General features: G+C 37.1%; 1 long non-coding RNA gene across 2 annotated transcripts in view; it reads right to left on the reverse strand.

Annotated features, from left to right (window-relative positions):
* Nucleotides 1–14360, reverse strand: part of LOC106881340 (uncharacterized) — a 29755-nt gene that overhangs the window by 6633 nt on the left and 8762 nt on the right. The window contains exons 2-3 of one of the 2 annotated variants that reach the window (XR_001410843.2): nucleotides 3422–4348; nucleotides 346–450 (exon numbers count right to left, since the gene is read on the reverse strand). This is a non-coding gene — a long non-coding RNA (uncharacterized LOC106881340). Of the gene's footprint in view, nucleotides 1–345; nucleotides 451–3421; nucleotides 14355–14360 lie in introns of those variants that run through there. The other variant, XR_001410842.2, reaches the window with a different exon arrangement.

The following is a 14360-nucleotide window of genomic DNA, read 5'->3' on the forward strand; positions in this document are numbered from 1 at the left end:
ACAACAATGTAGTCTCAATATTGAGTTATCCACACAAGTGTACTGGTTCATTGTATAATCTGAATTCAACTTTCACAGTGCATGTATAGATATGGTTAGGTTTGCTTCCTAACTGCTTGGTTTCAGGTTTGATTCTACTGCATAGTGCCTTAGGCAAGCATATTCTACTTGCTGGGAAGACCATTCCTGTTCTTTGTACTAGACTGAATCTGCCACTATTTGGGTTACTTGAGCAGAGTTTGACAGAGAATGTAATTTATTCATTCTTGTTAAAAAACATTTCCAAGTTAATATATGTAGCATGGATTGATATAGCTAACATAGAAATTATAAACAGATACATACCTGGAAAAAGAAGTTGTGAGCTTACTTAAATTCATTATGATGATAGACATTGAATTCAATTTCTTTGTATTTTGTATATGGTCACAATATAAAGTGGACTGTAACCTAAAACAAAAGGGGGGAAAAAAAAAGCATTTATTGATATTTATAACAACAATGACCATCATAACTAATCTGATATAAGAATCCTTTCTACTATAGGCACAAGGCCTGAAATTTTGGAGGGGGTAGTCAATTATATTGACTGCAGTGCTTAACTGCTACTTAATTTATTGACCCCACAAAAAATGATGGAAGGTAAAGTCAGAATTTGAACTCAGAACATAGAGACAGATGAAATGTCACTAAGTATTTTACCTGGTATGCTAACAATCCTGCCAGCTCACCACTTTATTCTTTCTACTATAGACACAAGGCTGGAAATTTCAGGGGTGGGAAGGGGCTGGTTGATTACATCAACCCCAGTACCAGTCTAGTACTTATTTTATTGACTCTGCAAAGATAAAAGTCAAAGTTGATCTAGACAGGATTTGAATTCAGAACGTAAAGCTGAAGAAATGCTACTAAACATTTTGTGGGCTAACGATTCTGCCAGTTTGCCACTGTATTCTTTTTACTACAGGCACAAAAACTGAAATTCTGGGTGTGGGGACTAGTTGATTACATCGATTCCAGTACTTGCCTGATGTTACTAGTGCTTATCTTATTGATCCCATTCGATAAAAGACAAAGGGATCTATTTTAAAACGGGGGCCACATTTTTCATTAATGTTTTACGTAGTGTTTTTGGTACGGAAAGACTTTCAAACTTCGTATACTTATCTATTTTGTGTTATAGAACAGAAAAATATTTTTGTATTCGAATTTATTTCAAGTAAAAAATTGTCTTATTTCGATAATTTCAACCAATCACTGACAAGTATTCAGTTGTTTACATTTACTCCTTTGGCTGATTAAGCGATGTAAAGTGTATTTAATCTCCATACCTTCGTTTTATTTGCTTTTTTCATTTTAAATTTGCTTTAACCCTAACCCTAACCCTAACCCTGTTTATGTAGTCGGCACTTAATGTATATCGGCTGAATGGACGTCAGTGATTGGTTGAAATTACAGAAATACGACAACTTTAACATGGAATAACTTATGGATTTCTTTTTTTTTAAAGAAGACTAAGAGAAAAAGATGTTTTATATGACACATTCTACCAGTGTTCCAAGTTTCAAAGTGTTTCGTTAATGAAAAATGTGGCCCCCGTTTTAAAAAAGATCCAGACAAAGTTGACCATAGTAACATTTGAACTTGAAATGTAAAGATGAACAAAATTCCACTAAGTCTGTCAGATGGCCACCTTAATAATAATGGTTCCTGATTTCAGTACAAGGCTGTCAACTTTAAAAGTGGGAATATTTGACTGGTACTTTATTTTATCACCACCAGAAGGATGAAAGGCAAACTGACCTCAATGGGATGATTTGAACCCAGAATGTAAAGAACTTGAAGACATATCACAACAATCTTATCAGCTTCCTGCCTTTAATAGATTTAGACACAAGCCTAGCAATTTTGAGGTGATACATTAATTGATACTATCAACCTTAGTATCTGAATGGTACTTAAATTTACCAACCCCAGAGGAGTGTTTGATAAGTTTACTTCAGTAGGATTTGAACTCAGAATGTAAAGAGCCAGAAGAAATGCTGCAAAACATTTCTAATGACACTATTGATAATTACAACACAATTATAATTTTGAATGTGAATTTTTTTTTTACTTCTGTGAGGTGTATTTTTTTTATTACATAGTATTTATGATTTGTGATCCAGATTATCCCTAGCTTTGATTAAATTAACCATGTCAACTGTATGATTGAGGTAATATATATTTAGATGCTTTTTAGAGTTTTGTGTAACAGTCGTGTTGAACCTAAGTTTATAATTTGGGAGTTAATTTTGATTCAGTTTCATGAGATTTACCTTCATTACTTCTTCCTAAGTTTTCTTCAGTCAAGCCTACTTACTCACCACTGACAGTAATTCTCACCCATCACTCACCTCTAACATTCAGCCATGATTTCGGCTAATGTTACTCATCCAACAGATTACACTCATGTCAGTTCTTTCCAGCCTTACAAATATTCAACATTTTTGCTATCATCTCACTACCTTGCAATATCAAACTTATAGCAAATGCTTTGCAGTGTGGGTTATTTTTTGCAAAAATACAACAATACAGCACCTCCCATCCTTTCTTTAATTCTGGCAATTATGTTTGTGCTATATATGGATGTGTGTATCACATGATCAACCAGACTATTGGATGCTGCTACCCTGCTGGTTAGGTGAATAGGCCAACATTCCTCCTGATTGGAAGGCAGGTTTACCCATTTACAGCTGAGTTGATTGGAACAACATGAAATTAAGTGCTTTGTTGAAGAACAGAACATGCCACCCAGTCTAGGAATTGAATCCCTGATATAGTGATGATGTGTGCAACATCCTAACCACTAGCCTATGCACCTTCGTGTGTGTGTGTGTGTGTGTGTGTGTGTGTGTGTGTAATGTGTGACAGTCAAATTGAGCAGATACAGCATAGGGTTGACATGACTATATAACCTTGCCAAAGGCAGCCTCTACAATGCTGGTGGTAATAAATGCACCAGTACTATAAAGTGGTTGGTGTTAGGGCACCCAAATGTAGGAACCAAGACAAAACTAACATGTGTGTGTAGTTTCTCTGACCTAGTGTGAGTTGGGAAAGGAATAATTCAGAGTAAGTGACTCAGACTGTTCCCCATGCCCAGTCAATCCACACAAACATGAAAAGCTAACATAAAAATGATGATATATCTACACACACTACATACATAAAATACATCATTGGTTTAAATGACTATATTTCCAATGTGTTGTCAAATCTAAATCTGTCTCAAGTGGCATCAATGTGTTGTGTTATAATTCCCATTAAATACTGGATCATAAAAGTGTATTTTGTCATAGTAAATATTTGTACACTAGTACAGCTATTTGACTGAATGTGTGTGTGTATGCACTTGTTTTCTGTGATGTGATGTTCTTACCTTCGTGTAAAGTTGAGTCCACAGAAGAGTCAGGGCCAATGTTTCTGATATGCAGTTAAGTTCACCTGTGATTTCTTGGGTTATATTCCTTTGTGTTGATAACCAACATGGACTCCATATCCTTGGCAAAGCTGGCTTTTCATGGTAACAGCCAGTATTTTTTGGTAGACTGCATCGAATGTGAATCTGTTTTTGCTAGTTGCAACACAGACTGAGGGAAAATAGAGTATCTAGTATGATAGCCTATGCTGAATTTCATCATTTGGTTGATGTTTCAACTATGGTCATCTCAACCAAATTGTTGGTATTCCCAGTTGTGCAACAAGGTTACAGCTCAGAAGACAGTTGGGAGACATAAGATTTAAATCCAGTTGTTACATAAACAAGTCAAGCTTAGAAGTACTTTCGTTAGCTCATGAGGTTCCTTCCAGGTGGTCAATATATTGTTAGAAAGTCTATCAAGAGTGACATCTAACTTAGCAGTGTTGAGTGTGCTCATTGCAAGGAAGACATGCTTCACTAGATATATAGATAACACACAGTTCATATATTCCAAATTATCCAATGTTCTTTCTTTTCAAGATGTTGAGACCTGAGGGAGATCAGGCTGATAGTCAAGTTGGGAAACCACATAAACGTTCCCTCTCAAGTAGTCAGGGGTCTTGCCCTTGATGTAGGTATGTATGATAGAGACCCAGGTGTGAAAGGGTAATGCTCCCATTTTTTTACTAGCACAAGAATCTCCTAGAGCACAGTGTCAATTAATGTCTGACCTTAACAATGGAAAATAGAGTTTTGAAAAGCAGGTCTTGCAAAAATGTGACAAAGTAGTATTGTGAAAACTTGCAAAATATGCTATGAAAAGTAATCAGCAAAGAGTTGTATAGAACTTGAGGGTTTAAGTTGGATACTATCCAAAGTACATCACTACAAAAGACAAACTATGACAGTAGTAATTAATAAATACATATATACACATCATTATTGTACACTTGGGATATCATGCACATTTGTATCTTCGAGGTATCTAATAACATAAAAAATTGAATGAGAGAGGAAGCTGATTTTCCAAAAATAAGTTTTGCTTGAATAAGTTAGGCCTGTATGAATTTTTTTTTCTGTGCAATCACTGAAGTTTCCAAATGAACATGTTGGAAAGGGTATCTTGTACTTTACAGTTTGAAACAAAAACATTTTCCAAAACAAATATTTGACAGTCCAATTTATTTTGTGAACATACTAAAAAATATGCAAATTTCAACACAAACAGAACCAATATATTTAACCCAAGTCAACCATGACTGAGAAAAAGAATGATCAAAAATGTTCCAACTGTAATCAACCTGTATTTTTTCAAAATCAAATTTCAACTCAAGTAGAGAACAATACAAATAAAAATTAACAGATAGACCAAAATAAATAAAATTGAATATAATTTATGAGAATATGAAACTGTCAATCAACAGGAATTTGCCAAGTGGACGGCCTGTCATTGTCTGATATGAATAATGAGAACAAATACATAAGCAGTCAAGAAAACTGCTACCTTCAATAAATACATCCAAGGTGTAAAATATTTTGATGGAAATGCATCAAATGCAACTGGATCCAATCAATTAAGACTGTATTATTATTTTTTGTTTCTGAAGTATCATTTAAGTATGCCATATGTACACTTTTTGTTGATCAACACAGCCTAGCACATAAGAGTTTCTAAATGGGAGAGACTAAAAATGTTCAAATTGATGAAACTAACATGGGTCCACATAAACTGATGTGAATTGGAATACTACAAAAAGAAATGTTTATTTGTACTTGCTCTTAGCAGGAAAAACAAAAAAGGACAAACTGGGAATAAACAGCCTAGCAGGTACTTAACCAAGTACCTGCTAGGCTGTTTATTCTCAGTTAGCTGCATGAAGAAGATATTTGTGTTGAAATTTGAAATATTTTTTGCACATGTGCAATGCCCCATATTTTTAGTACAGGTACATAAAACAAAAATAAAAAATAATAATAAATGACATGAATCAAGTATTTATTTGGAAAAATTTGTTTCAAACCACAAAGTACAAGATACCTGTTTTAAGTATATTGTTCAGCTTCATAACACTCTCAATCATTACATCAATAATACAAAAAAAGATATTAAAAAATGGTATGTGGATCTATCAGTTTCTAATTGATGAAGATGACAATTTAGGGTTTACCATGTAGACATCTCTGATCAATGGGTGTGTTATGTAGAACAACAGTCCTTTAAGATCCCAAGTTTTATCATAAGAAAACATGTTAACAACAACTTGAACATTGATCAGCCACTATATCAAAAAAATATAAACAATGATTGATTATTGTTTGGAGATTATTACCAATTATTTACATATTGATCTTCAGTCATCTGAGAAGCCCAAGTAACATTTTTAGCACCCACCACAAATTCCTTAGCAGAAAAAAAAATACTGGCAGTATTTAGTAGAGTACTTAATATATGGTTCGGTGCATCTCTGCAATGGAAAACTTAGGTATATAAAGAAAACATTCTTGCCACCCACTGATTATTTTTAATCCTTCACCAGTCCAAAGCATTTTTCATAAGTCTTTTTTGTAAATGTGCACCCTTGCTTTCAAGGATGCACATTTTAGTTATTGCATGTTAATTTGGTTTAGATGTAATACATTCTATGATCATAGAATGTACTACATGCAATAAAATTGTGTGCTTTATGTGATCCACAGAGTGTATCATAATTAATTTTTAATACAATAAAAGTTTAAAATAATTTTTTTAAAACCTTAGATTACACTGGGGAACAAATGAAAAAAATTTTTTGGTGCCTAAGGCTTTAGATCTGATTTTAGGTATATTCAATCCTTCGAATAAGAATATGCCCTTCATTTCTTTCCAGCAGCTCTACCTTTTGAGATAATGTACAGCTGCTCATACATGAATCTGGGATAGGCTGCCAACAGGGTTATAGAATCAGAGATGGTCTGTAATGTATTTGACAAATACTTGAATACTTATTTTTACCCAACATGGAGTCAAAAACATATGAAATTGTAGTGGCGCGAAATTATAGCCGCCATTGAGGAAGTACTATTCTGCGCATGCGCAGGGGACTTCACCACCGGAAGCCCCTCGAGTTGCGCATGCGTAGTAAAATTTGTACTTAAGCAGTTACTTTCATTATCTCGGTGAGTTGAGCTCAGACCTTCTACATGACAACACCTCGCTCCTCCACGAAGCACTTTTCACCATGATGCTATCGATGTGATAGCTACTTACTTCTCTGGCAGGCATAAAGGAAGACCTTAACTTTCCATTACCAAACTACATCTAAATCAGCGGCGGCTAAGCAGAATGACAGGAATTGTGAAACCAAGCATCATAGTCATAAATAAAACCTTTTTATTATATTGTTAATTGTTCTAATGTCTCTTCATTCATAATGTTGTTAAAAGGTGATAGATAGAGACTAAAGTCTCTATGACAACTATCAAACTATTACAAAATCTACTATCAGTAACCAAGTGAAAGCAACTATCCAAAAAGATTATCAAAAGAAAAAAGAGAAGTATAGAAAAAGAGTGAGCCATTTCACGTACAAGATGGTATTTTAGTGCACAAACAATGATGGAGATAAAATCAATTATCATCAAGTATTTAAGATAGATGAAGTACAAAGGGTTATAAGAACATGTCATGATGATTTACGAAGAGCACATCTTGGAAGAGCAAAAATAAGTGCAACATATTTTTAGAATGGTATATGTAACGACATTATCAAATACATATCCAGATATGATAAATGCCAAAAGTCAAGTAATAAAACAACCCTGCAAGCACCGGAACTTCATCTTGTTTCAGTTCCAGAAAAGGTCAGGATTTAATTCGGGCCTACAATCAAATACCCGTTGAACCGGCCGATGTCCCCAAAACCACAATTGCCATTCCTTTTGGTGCATATCCTTGCGAATGCCGTTTGGATTACGTAATGCAGCGCAAACATTTCAGCGTTTCATCGACACTGTCACAAGAGGTTTACCCTTCGTCTACGCATATATCGATGATATGCTAGTAGCGAGTGTCTCTGAGGCCGAACACGAAGATCACCTCCAACAACTTTTCCAGCGACTGACTCATTATGGCATAGACATTAACACAAGTAAATGCATTTTCGGTGTCTCATCTCTGCCTTTCCTCGGGTACATCGTTGACAAAGATGGAATTCGTCGTCTGCCTGACAAAGTGGAAACCATAGTGAATTTTCCTATCCCAACATCTCTTTGGAAACTCTGTGAATTTTTGAGACTGGTGAATTTCTACCGTTGTTTCTTTCCACACTGCGCCGAAGCAGCTCAACCGCTTACCGAAGTCCTGCGCAACAGACTGGCGAAAAAGAAGAAGTAAGCAATTACATTATGTGACACACAACTAGCCTCCTTCAACAAGCTAAAGGATATGCTAGCTACAGCTACAATGCTAGTTCATCCCAAACCTGATGCTCCATTCACATTACTGGTCGACGCCTCTCAGACTGGAATTGGCGGCATCCTGCAACAGTTTGTGGATGGAATTTGGCAACCACTATCCTTAGCACGCAGAAGTTAAATACAGCACTTTCGAACGAGAACTACTCACCGCATACCTTTCTGTTAAACATTTTCGCCATATGCTTGAAGGGACTGCCTTCAGCATCTACACGGATCACAAACTACTGGTTTATGCTTTTAAAACGAAGAATGACCAACATTCTTTGAGAGAAATCTGTCACCTTGATTTTATCTCTCAATATTCAACCGACATTCGGTATGTTAAAGGTTCCGATAACACGGCCGCATACACCTTGTCCCGCGCCCATCTTAATGCACTGCATACTTCCGAACCAATTGACTTACAGCAGATCGCAACGGACCAAGAGTTTGACGAAGAACTTAGTAAGTTACGAAATTCATCGTCCCTCAAATTCCAACTCTGCCCACTATCTTCTTCAACTGGTCAAATATGGTGTGATGTTTCCACAGGACACAAGCATCCATATGTCCCCGAACAACACAGACGGAAAATTTTCACTGCCTTACACGGTTTGTCACATCCTGGCGTTCGTCCCACACAGAAGATGATAGCAACTCGCTTTGTGTGGACGAACATCAATAAAGACATCTGCGACTGGGTTAAAAGTTGCATTGCATGTCAATAGGCAAAAGTACACAGACACGTCAAGTCACCCTTTGGTAATTTTACAGCACCAGACAGTAGTTTCCAACACATCCACATAGACATCGTTGGACCTCTACCTCCGTCTCACAACTATACACATCTCCTCACTTGTATCGACCGCTTTTCACGATGGCCTAAAGCTTTCCCTCTCTCTGATACCACAGCAGAAACCGTGGCTAAAGCGCTGATATCACACTGGGTATCGTGTTTTGGTATCCCTGCTATCATCACGACAGACAGAGGAAGACAATTTGACTGCCACCTTTTCAGCGAGCTTACTCGACTCATCGGTTCCAAACACTTTCGCACTACAGCATACCATCCGGCGGCAAACAGCATGGTGGAGAGATTCCACAGGCAACTGAAATCAGCCATACGGGCATACTCTGACATAAACAATTGGATAGACTTCCTTCCATTAATCCTGCTTGGTATCCGTACATCCATCAAGGATGAGAGCGGATACTCACCGGCAAAAATCGTTTACGGCACCACATTAACCCTGCCTGGACAAATGATTGCTCCAGTAATTCTACAGGATATCCCAGATCCCACAACATATGTGCATCGCCTACGTGCACATATATCACAGCTGTCACCAAACCCACCTCGCCCGCAGGAAACTGATACACATGTCCCCACGGACATTAATCAATGGACACACGTGTTTGTTAGAAATGACGGAATACCAGCACAAATCTGCCCACCGTATTCCGGCCCTTACAAAGTACTGCAAAAACGGGAGAAATACTTCGTTGTCGATGTAAATGGTAAACAGAATACTGTTAGTATCAATCGGCTCAAGAAAGCCATCATGGAACCCGATACGGCACCACCATAGACTACACATCGAAGTGATATAACTTGTGACACCAATCCAAAGATGGACAATGTTGTCTGAAAGAGAAATTGATGACTGGAACTTGTTTATTCTTTATTTACACCTGACACTTGCAATATGGCCATGCTAATTGCCAGTGTTTAATAAAGAGAAAACAGCAAGTAATGTCATGGTCGGGACACATAGAAGAATTAAGTATAACAGATCCTCCAAACCCATGTCAGGATTAACAGCAATAATTGATAAAGGTAACAATTCTTGCTGATTTAGAATCCCAAACAAAATCAAATTTTTTTTTTTTTTAGGTGAAATTAAAAGGAACTGAAATATTTCAAAGCATCCCAATGAAAAATTTATTGAGATATTTTCAAAGACATTTTCCCTTTTTTAGATATTACAAAGTAACATGTATATTATTCTGGAAAGTAATGTTGCATGTTTAAGAAAATAAACATGGTGAAAACAAAAAAGTTATTTCTTCAGTCTAGGCATCAGCTGAGCTGTTCCTCTGATTGATTAAAGTCATAATTTCATTTTCTCCATTTCAGATAACCCATGGATGAACAAAAATTTTAAGGTCACATTCAGCATTGCATGCTGTATGAATTTCATAAAGGCAACACTGCAACAAAAACATATGCAGTGTTTATCCTGATGGAGTAAGCGGTTGAAAATGTCAGAGATTTTCAAAATTTAAGGTGATTTTGATCTTTCTGGTGGGCATTAATCAGGAAGACCTATTGTTCTGGACGATGGCACCTTGAAAGCTGCAGTTGAAGAGGATCCACATCAAAGTATGAAAGAATTGTCCCAAAGAATTAATACACCTTGATCCACCATACAGGAACATGGAAAGGTACTACCATTCATCCTGAATTGAAAAGGTTTGGTAAAGTGTAAAAGGTTGGAAAATGGGTTCCACATGATCTCTCTGCAGACAATTATAAACGTGTTGACTGTTGTGCATCACAGCAATCTCATGAATTGCAAATGCCTTTTTTGAACAAAGTCATTATAGGAAATGAAGAATGGATACCTTGCCATGTTAAGCAAAAATGTTAGTAGCTCTGTCGTAGTGAAAAGGTAGCTCAGCAGCCCAGAAGTGACCAGCATCCAAGGAAGATTCTTCTGAGTGTATGGTAAGATATGCATGGAATAATTCATCAAAAGCTGCTAGACAATAATCATACAATAACAGCCAATGTATACTGCCAATAGCTAAGATGTCTGAAAATAGCTTTGTAGCAAAAATGTCCATTAACGAACAGAAAAGGAGTCATCTGTCATCATGATAACACTAAACATCACGCTGCACAAGAGTGCCAGATATCTAGAAGAATATGCTTGGAAAATTATGCAGTGCCCACCATGTTCTCTGGACCTCGTACTTACAGATTAGAAGTTTACAAAATCATTTGAGTGGATGAAGACTTACTTCAAGAGCAGAAGTCAAAAATGGGTTAATTTCCTTTTTCACTTCTCATTGACAAATGGAAAGAAGTCATAAAGAATGGTGACTATATTAAAGATTAAATAAAATCAGATATTGCTTTTTTTTTGGGGGGGGGGGGTTATTAAGCCTTAAAAAATGGACAAAACTTTCATTACAACCTGCTATAAAGAAGAGAGTGAAAAAGGTTTATAGTGAAATCCAGTCTGAAAATAGTGATTTATATCCTTATACACAAGTATATATAGAGAATAATGTCTATATTAAAAGATTCATACAAACTAGCTGCAGCATTTAACATAAATTACTTGGCACTATTCTGAAATTGAGCAACTATGAAATTTGTAATAAAATAAGTCTGCTATAAAACACTCCAGTTGTAATAAACGTGCTGTCTGCAGAGGTGTCATTCAATTGATCAATGATACACAATTAAATGACAGTAATTATTTCTGTAATATTGTAAAACATTCATTGTGAATGGTTGATTAATCTTACCACAAATGTATTGTGACAGGAAAGGAATCATATTACTGTGATATCAGTTGTAAAACATTCTCTTCCAAAGGTGACTTATATTGCTGCATGCAAATAAAAATAATGCAGCAGTAATTTTATAAGTATTTAATCAATTTAATATATAAAACTATTTAGTCTTTAGTGTAGACTGATGAGGAAAAGTTGACTAATTAGTCTTCAGTGTAGACTAATGAGGAAAAGCTGAACACCTCAACAATTAATTAATGAAGGTTAGTTTTTAGTAGCTTGTTTATCAAGAATTTCTTCATGTTAGGTCACTCTCTTTTTCAGGTGTAACTTTAATGACTTGTCCAACCTTCACTTAAATCAACCTTTGATCTAATTTCAAGTTAGTACAGTGCTCCCTCTTTATAAGGCATCTCGCTATACCACGTCCCTGCATATAACATGGGTGGTTTGATGGACCCCTAATAATTTGAAGCAGAATTTCCCTCAGCAAAAACCTTGATTAAAAGCAGAATTTCAGCAAATTTCAACAAAATACATACATACCTTAATGAACAGCTTGAAAATATTGCCATATAACTGGGTGCTAATTACATGTTTTGTGTGCATAATTTCTTTGATTTTGTGATGAAAACAACACCTTTTTGACCAGTGAACACTTTTGACAGTTTGTTTTCCATGATTTGATTGGATTGTTTGAGGAAGCTTCTGCCAATCAAAGGCTTCAAATGAGTCAAACAGATTAATACTTAAAGGAAGTAATTAACACCCTGGAGGTACAATTTATATAAAGAGAGACCATATTCCACTTCATTCATTACAATTTCAAGCTACCTTGCAGATATTTTTTTTTTAAATTTGCCGTATGAAAACACAATGCCTAAGAGGAAATCCTATTCTGTAATGGAAAAGTTAGATCTGGTTGACAGTATACGAAATGATGGATTCAAAGTCAAACTATCAAGAGAGACTGGCATTCCAGAGTCCACCCTGCATGGTTGGGTTAAGGATGAGGCTAACCTCACAAATTATGTAAATACAGTTGTGGACAGCGAGGGCTTAGCTAGGAAGAAGGCCAGGACTGCCACTGACAGTTAACTTGAGAAAGCAGTTTTCACCTGGTTTGTCCAGGAGTAGAATGGCAGCACCCCACTGTCAGGTGCCATTATCAGAACCCAGGCAGAGAAGTTTTATAGGCAGCTGCATCCAGAGCAACCTGACCAGCAGAGTCCTGGTTTAGAACAGATGACCAAATAAAAGTAGTGTAGGATTTTCGGCTTGTGTATTCTTGCACTGAGTGAGTGCTACACAATTTCCTTACATCAATTTATTCAGGAACAAGAAAAGCGTCCGAACAATAACACACTTTATTGATTATGTATAATATGTACAATTTAGTCAGTCAGCAAAACAATATAATGAAGGGAGAGAATGAAGAGATGAATGAAGCTTCAAAATCTGGTTGAAGGGAAATAAGCGCTTTGTAATGAGAGTTGAAATGACGTTGCCTACACCACCAAGAACAGAAACAACACTATCACCACCACCAACAGCAACAACTCCAAAGGAAGAACTGAAAAACGAAAAGACTCATTACCCACCACAAAAAACCCAAACACCACATCCCCACTGTCACCAACACAACTTTCGATAGGAACATGCTCAGAATAAGTTGTATAAATGTACGTGGCTTGGGGTCGCCTTGGAAACAAGGCTACCTGTTAAATGACATCAAGTCACAGAACATGCATATCATAGCCATCAGTGGGACCAGACTCCGGTACTGCAGTGCTTCTTCGGAAGAATCTGGACCTCAAAATAAGAGCAATATTCCTAGAACCTGAGGGTAGGCTGGTCGTCATGGATGTTGATGGCAGTAATGGGTATGCTTTTCGACTGATAACTTATGTACCGTCCTTAACAGGTCAACCGGGTTTCTTTTGACGCCTAGAGGTTTTCCTGGGAAAGTCTCAATCTTTACTTTTAGTGAGGGATTGGAATGCTACCTTGGACACGCATCTAGACTACATGGGCAGAGATAGTAATAGAAGGGGATGTAAATGCCTCAAAGATTTGCCCAGACGTTTCCAACTGGACCACCCAAATGTACCAATGTGGACATGGAGCAACCTCATCGGGTCGTCCAGATTGTGTTTAGATAGAGTATTCTGTAGGACAGTGGATAGGGATATCCCATATAGTCAGCTACACAGATCACAAATTTGTGACTTGTATGCTTGACTTAGATAAGAGCCACAGGCAGGGTCCCGGTTACTGGAAGCTGAACACGTCGTTCACGGCACGCCAGGCTTACAGGGACTGGATTAGCACATTAGTAAAGAGAGCATTGACGGGCACCATCAACAATAGGTGGTGGTATGCCCTAAAGAAAGCAATTAAAGCAGAATTGGTTAGGTATAGTAAGGCTCTAGTATTAGACCGAAATAGAATAGAGGGAGGCTGAGTTAAGAAATTAGAAGGGGCACTTAGAACTGGCATCATGTCCAACGTACTGGTGGCAAGGTTGGCCCTCGACCAACACTTCAATGTTAAACATGAAGGATGCGTTGTCAGAGCTATGATGTGTGCTCTGAGGAACGAAGGAGTTGGAGCTGCCTGAGAGGTGGAGGCACAACGAAGCAACAAAGTCTCTGACAGATGAACAAGGGCCTTTCAACAACACTTTGCATGACTGTTCAGGACAACTGGTGGATCAGAATGCAGGGTGGACTTTAGTGCCTACCTGCATGGCCTGCCACAACTCTCGGCAAGAGAGGTGGAGTGTTGTGAAAGACCCATCACAAACGCGGACATACAGGATGCTGCATATTTATTTCTAAAGGAGAAGGAAGTGTTTCTCCAAAACTCTGCTCTCTCTTATCAGAAAGTATATAAAACCAAGAACTATCCATTCTGATTGTTGGAGTGGATTTAATGG

The sequence above is a fragment of the Octopus bimaculoides genome, chromosome 7, assembly GCF_001194135.2.
Source record: "Octopus bimaculoides isolate UCB-OBI-ISO-001 chromosome 7, ASM119413v2, whole genome shotgun sequence".
Lineage (NCBI taxonomy): Eukaryota > Metazoa > Mollusca > Cephalopoda > Octopoda > Octopodidae > Octopus > Octopus bimaculoides.